This window comes from Leptosomus discolor, chromosome 2, assembly GCF_034619465.1.
Source record: "Leptosomus discolor isolate bLepDis1 chromosome 2, bLepDis1.hap2, whole genome shotgun sequence".
NCBI lineage: Eukaryota > Metazoa > Chordata > Aves > Leptosomiformes > Leptosomidae > Leptosomus > Leptosomus discolor.
In genome coordinates this window covers 27,256,257-27,263,639 of record NC_141392.1, presented here as the reverse complement: position 1 = coordinate 27,263,639, position 7,383 = coordinate 27,256,257, and positions in this window count along the sequence as shown.

The following is a 7,383-nucleotide window of genomic DNA, read 5'->3' as shown; positions in this document are numbered from 1 at the left end:
TGTTGTCTTTCCTAGTCCAGATCCTCCCTGCCACTGGAATTACTACTATACAGTTACTTGGATAGGGCTAGATCTGTGTGCAGTGGAAAGATGGGCATCTGTAGCCATTTTATTGAAGTTGAGAGATGCTCTAGATTTACTGTGAAAGGACCAAAATCTAGCCTCTAATGACATTCACCCATAGACCTAAAAATATTCTGCAAAATACAGAAAGCATTATTAAACTTATGTTGCAGTAGAGGATACCATGTCATGAGAGGGAGAGGGTGCAAATTATTTCAAGGTCCTTGGTTATGTTTGAAGTCCCAAATCTGATTTAGCACCACACATGCTCACCCAACTGCCTCCCATTGCTACTGGGCTGAACAAGTGCAGACAGACCCTGTCTACAGCTGCTGCCAAGCTTCTCCAGCTCTTTTTACCAGTTTGTCCAAGTGCTCAGGCGATAAGATTTGTCCTGCCCTGTTTTTGCAAAGGGATTTGGTGATTGCAAAACATGTCACATTATTGACTGGAAGTTGTTACCATCTGGTGGCTGTTTAGATGGTCTGGTACTAATGAGTAGGTAATCTCAATCGAGTTTCTGGGGGACAGCTGTCCTCTCTTGCTTTCTTCCTCACAATCATACACATCATCGTTGTACTGGACACTAATTGGCATTCTTATTTACAAAGATGAGTTGCGAACAGTCATGGAAGCACTTTTCAGAAGAAATAGGTTGTGGTGTGTGGATGGAGTAATAGGAGGAAAGCTGCCTTTCCAGAAGCTGTGTTGTGTTTTATGTGCAGAAGATTTCACATGTCCAGCAATCTTATGCAAGCCTTAAACACTCTCTAAAGAAGGAATCAAGGGATACAAGCTATTGTAGATGAAGATGAACAAAACCACACTGCTACCCCCTTGGCTTATTTCCTGACCCTCCCACAAGTCAAGAGGTGCCTGCTCCAAAGTGCCTTGTCTTGTAAATGCATGCCTAGAAAATGCAACTTCAAAAAAAAAAAAAAAAAGTCTAGTACATATTCAGAGTTGTGGTCAGGTGGAAGCTGTTTAGAGGTAGAACCATGTGATGGTTGCTGTGTTCGTGGTTGTTTGGGTTTGATGGTATACAAAATCGTGCAAAGTTGGTTTCTATGCTTGGAGACACAGAGATGGGGAGACTGGTGCTGTAGGGGATGTCCCCATGGAGGGTGGTGTGGTTGGGAGAGTGCTGGAAATGATGCAGGATAGTAAACCCTGCTCGAAAATAGCCTAGGAAGTGTCATGGTCTCCCACTGCACAGAGGAAAGTGTTGAGCACAGATCAGTCAAATCTCACTGCTGCTTCAGCACGCCTTTGCCTGTCCTTTCTTTGTGGTCCTCATCCGTCTGCTCACGGGGGCCATCGTGACCCCATGCAAGCCCTGGATTTGAGTGAAGGGTCTTCTACTCGTGTGGAAGTCTCCAAGGGACATGTTTGCTGAACACCATAATGCACCTTGAGGACAGAGATGACTAAAGCTTGTTTATAGCAGAGCAGGTGTTCTGCTCTGGTGGAGTTGAGCTCCCCCACAGACTTCAGCTTCCAAGGGTGGAGTTTGGTTCATCTCCTATTGCCACACCACATGTCCAAGTGCAACTGCTGTCTGAGGCCTTAAGTAGTTTACATCGACTTGGACTTCCTTGCGGGCAAGTAATTTGTGATTGCAAGTGGTTATTAACTCATGTGCGGTTCTTCCTAGCTCCCTCCTTATCTCATCTTGTCTGTACTGACTTCAGGCTCCTCTTAAATCTGAGAGGAGCAGTGGTGGCTGTGATGGTGGTGTGGTGTTAATTTGTCTGAGTGTGCTTATTTTGAGTTCAGGTCAGCAAGCGTGATATCTCAGTCTGTTGGAAATTACTTGTGGTGGCTCGTTGTTGTTGTGTGTGCTGTGGTTTCCTTACTTAACAGCAAACTGCAACACTAAATACAATAATAATGACTGTCTAAAGGCTTTTTTGAAAAAAAAAACCCAAACAAAACCAACTTAAAAGCATTCTTTTGTTCAGTGGTGGAGCAGGTGGGGGATTGAGGCCAAAGAGGAAGGTAGGCTTCGTCTTCATCATGGAGTCATGTGTTTTATTAACACAATGGCTTGATCCATTAGGCACTCTGTGGAGACACAGTGTAAAAGCGTACGTGTTGGCCACAGATGTGCACGTGGAGCAGCAGTACTGAATCACCTGTCATCCTCTATGGCTGGGGTGAAAGGGGAAGCTATTTACATAAATTATTGGAGAGCAGTAAATATTATTTCATGATATCACATCAAGATTAACTTAATCAAACTTGATATTAAGAGGCAGAATGATTTGCTTTTAGTCAAAGACACAATTAAAGAAGGTGCTTGAGGGTAAAGGAGAGTGCCTACTTAGGAGGATTTTTATCACACAATGGGTGATGGGTTGGGAAGCTTATAACCAAGATCTTAACTCCTTTGTGGATTTTGCAGTTAGAGCCCTCCTAATTTTAGCAGCTGTTGCAGTTTCAGCAAGGATAGCACAAAAAAATGTAGGGTTTTTTTTGGTTTTTTTTGTTTTTTTCCCCAGGAGTGGACATTTGGCTGAAGGGAGAGGTCTCAACCTTTTAAACATCTATTTCTCATTTCAAGTGTTTCTGGAATTTTGCAAAGATTTTGCAAAGATCCTTGCAGCAAAATTCATCTGAAGTAAAGGTAAAACCTTTAACACTCTCCAGACAGACTGGGTGTCCTCCTGGCCTCAGTTACACTGTGAGTCAAAACTGTGCCTTTTGCTGCCTGGAGTCTGTAGATGTTAATGTCATTTTAACCTCCTCTTCTCACTACCACTTTTCTCTTGGCCAATAGACCCATGTCTGTTGAATAAAATAATTTTACTTATTTGCTAGGAAAGGGTTCACTTACTATTTAGGTAACTGGAAGTCGGTGTCTTGAGTTTCCCAATGTATCCGTAGCATGAGAAGCATTTGTAGCTCTTCCTGATGCTTTAAGCGAGACCTCAGTGCGTATTAGTTCACTGAGAGAACAGATCCCTTGTTTGTTTATTGCCTCTAGAGCTAGCTGTAAGGCGATTACTCTTACACAACTTCTTAAACACTTTTTTTCCATATTTTTATAGAAAAGTAAAAGTCGACTCATTTGGGCAGTCCCTTGATAAGTCCCTGCTCCCTTTCCTTTCTGAGGAAGGCTGAGCTTTCCCTCACTCTTGTTTGACTTTTTTTTTTTTTAATCAAAAAATAAACTATCAATAGGGTGGGAGCTTAAATTGAGAAGTCTTTGACAAGTCTGAACGGTGCCCTCTCTTTGTGCAAAACGTGTCTTCCTTGGTTCCCAACAGCGTCAACACCTGCTGGAGGATCTGGGAAAGGTTAAAGATGTGCTCAGCACATTCCAGGATTAGGCCCATTGTTTAAGTAATAACACTCAGTCTTGCCAGCCGATGTTTACCACAAAGTATTTATTTTTATATTCCATCCAGTCTTTCTACATGAGAGATGAGAGTGCCTTGTTTTTCTATAGCTCTTTCCCTGTCCTTGCCTTCCTGGTGTTTTCATAACCCTGGGGTTCCAGGGCACCAAGAGCAGAATTTGGCCCAGGATATTAGTGAAATACTTAAAGTCTGTAGCTTAATTACTGCCGTGTTTGTTTGGTTGAAATGATGCATAGCATTGGTACTTCAGCAACCACCTGTGGGATGCTTGGTCATTGTCAATGTATCTACTCCTTGTTTCAATGCCTGAGTAATACAAGCATCTGCTGCCACTTCACAAGTGATGCTCTGTTGACCATTGCTGAACAAATCCCACCTGTTTTTGTTTGCACAAGCAAGTTTGAAATGCCTGGCCATGGAAAAACAGCCCTATCACTACTTTGTAGCCAGGGCTTTTACCTCTCTAGCTGCTTTGTGTACCTGTCGGTCATTGATTTGCAGTGAGGACAGCATGTTCTTTTAAGGGCTGGTCACCTCTTAAATATTACACATTTAAGTCCAGCTTTGCCAGGCCTAATTACCATAGGATCACCTTCCATTTTTTAAAATAACTATAAATGCTCTCATTCTTTTTCTTCATCTTAAAGATGAAGATGCTTGTAGGTAGAGAGTTATTAGATCTTCCTGTAATGATATTCAAGCTGCAATACAGCTTCAACAGTAAGGAGATGGTGGTGAAACTGAGACTCTTTATGTCTATGTGGCCTTGACCAGGGGATCCACCAACATCACCTCAGAGGCTGAAAGCACAAGCAAATGCAAAGTGCCCTGTGTGCAGCTATTAAATCGCAGTGCACACGCTGTATCTTGTTTCCCGCAGTCTTCATTATTTCAACACTGGGGAGTAATAATCTCTTCTATAGCAAAGATAAGGGAAAATAATTCTTGCATTGTTGCTCTGGGCCCTCCTCTTTGGTGATGCAATGCCTCCCAGGTCAGGGGGTATGTAAGACTTTCCTCTGAGGACAGGTCTGTAGCTTGCAGAGGGAATAGAGCATGGACCTTTGTTTCGGGAAGGTCCTTCTCTGACAGACCCTGTGCACTTGTCTTGGTGGTTGTACATCCTTGCTTCATCTGGCAAGCTATTTAAGTTTGTCCACTGAAGGTTTAATGTTACACTAACACCGTTTTTATATTTCTAGAGCATCTTTTAGTCCCGTAATTTTCTGATTTGATGCTGGATGTCCTGTATTTCCAGTACTTAGTAAGTAAACCTGTTGAAGAAATGAAATTTTCCCTACACAGGTTCCTCTTCCCTACTGCGATGGGAGACCTTTGCTATTTCATCTACTTGAACTCTGCCAAAAACTGTGCAGCTTCTAGAAGTGCCCATTTCTGCCCGGTAGCTGGAGGAGGAGAGGGGTGACACTCATATTTTCCTTACTGAAGCTGGATTTTTTTGGTCCTTGCCAGCATTTGGTTATACTTACTTTGCTCAACTTACTTTGCTGCCTGGGGCAGGAGAGATGTGATTTGGGCTTAGCCTATGTTGAAGGAGAAGTTGGTGAGTGAGTGGCATGATCGCAGGGTTGGAGACGGTTTAATTATTACCTGATAAATCCAAAATAGTAATCCTGCTTAGATCATATTCCCTTTTTATCATGAGTAGCCTTAACAGTAGCTTTGGCCGTGTTAAATGCTTGATTTGTCATGGAAGGAAAAAAAGCCGGTCAATTGTTTCCTTTGCATCTTAATGCTTTTGGGCTCAGGAATATCTGAGTAACCATTTTAATGAGAAGACTTCTGGTGAAATGCAGGCAAGATCTTAAAGACTTTAATTGCTCCTGTGAGAAGTCAGTCCGGGTTAAATCATAGTGCGCAGCTCGTTCACTGGGGTGCAGAGCCCTTGGGAGCCCGGGAGGGGAACACCTCCTCCAGGGAAGGCCAGGGAAGCAGGTAGAGAAATTAAATGCAATGGGCGTTGCTGGTGCAATATTACTTAATGTTTCTGCTTCAGGATCACTGTGATGAGTATTTTGTGGAGACCTTAGTCAACAAGGTAAGTGTGAGCATAGCAAGGTCTCAACCGAGGAAAAGTCAAGTGGTGCAAATAGAAGCACTTTGCCTCTGGCTCAGCTTGCTTGAACAAGGCTTACCTGTGGGTAAGGCATTTGTTGGAGACGTGGGCTTAATTCTTGGTTTTAGTCAAGGTTTTGTGACGTCTGGAAGCTTTAATCCAAGGCCCAAACCCAGGGATATAGTTTATTCCAGGAGAGGATTGTACAGATAAACTCATTAATGTTTGTGAAATACTTAGGAGCCACTTAAGCATATCAATAAGTTTAGAGTGTTATTACTGTGTGGACTTTGATTAAATCCCTTCATGTCAGATCTCTTCTTAAACATTTTCATCAAAAGCTTATGCTTTTTTAGGAGGGGTTTTATTTTGTTTGTTCAATGTTGATTTCCATTCAAAGTTTGAAAAATCTGAGCTAGCTCTCTGGCTGCTTGGAAATGTTCAAAGCTTTTTCCAGGCTTATTTCTTTAGTCAATAATATTGTCATGAATAGTGAACTTGAGCTGTAGAGAGTTTTGGCAAGTCTTAATTTTGCCTTTGGCAGCTCTGTGGGTTTCTGCCTATGCAGCTCTGGTGAGCTCAGGTTCAGCTTGCTCCCTACAGGAATGTGGGAATGATCTGGTGGGGTTTTTAAAGGCAAGAGTAGGGCAAACACAAGTGAAAATGATTCCGTTGCTTTGGCTATGACTAGGCTGAAACTGGGAAGTGCTTGCTCGATGCTAAGGACAGATGAACGTTAAGAATTTGATGTAATCCTAGACCTCAGGCATGAAACTCAGCTTGACCTTTCCTGTTGGGTGCTTTTGTGCAATCCTACTGGACATTTAGCAACGAGAAAGGAAGCAGAGGAAGGATATCGGTTCAACCATATGTCAATGCTGGGACGTAAAGTGACAGGGAGAGGAAGGGCTGAGACGTGCACAGAGTCACTGGTTAAAATAAGAGCCTTTACAGAGGGGAACTGGGGGGCTCGGGGGACTGTCGTGCTTGCTGGAGGTCACCAGTTCAAATCCAGTTTATGGAAGTAGTGACCAAAAACGATTATTGTGCGACAACTGATCTACTTCCTATGTCTGATGAGCTTTGCTCTCCTGTGGTCCTCCCCAGCCTGATCACCAGTCATAAAAGCATTTGCCACTACTGGTCCCTGTTGGCAGATTAATGGAGGGGCTAATGACTCTACTGGCGGGCTGGGAGGTGTCTTATTCCTAAAAGCCAGCTCCTTAGGGAAGGTCAGGAGCCCCTATCAGGGCTGTGTGGGAAAAGTTTCTGTGCTGTGGTGAGAAAAATAGTGACCTGCATGTTTTTGAAACTAAGAAAAAAGCACTTCTTGCCTTTTTCCTAAAACAGAAATAGGGATTTTTAGCTCCAAGATATTTTTTTTTCTTCTCCCAAATTTGCCCTGAAAGAGCAGCAACCTGTCACAAAGTTTGTTAGGTGTTTAGACAAAATGCTCCTGGTCTTTCATGATGCTGCCATCACATCCAGGGGCAAAGTTGCATCCCCAAACTGTACACTCAGGAGATGGGAACCAGGTACCTGAAGTGAGTTGGTATGCTTTTAAAAGCTCCTAAGCACCCTCACTTGCTTAGTGAAGGTCGATGTCTAATAGCAGCCCCCTTGGATGACTTTGACAAAAACTCACGTTAGTGAGATTATGGATTTCTATGGGCTTTGTGTGAGCGCAGGGTTAGAAGCAGAGATGAACCCATGGGAAGTCGTCTTCTGTGGTGGGCAGTGCATGCATGTTGCAATGGGTGTCTCTGATCGAGGGAGTGGTTCACCTGGTGAGGACTCCAGGACTTGAATTACGCTGTATAGGATAAGTGTGCAGGCTGGAATTTGGGTCTGTACAGATGTATTGCAGATAACAGACCAAAA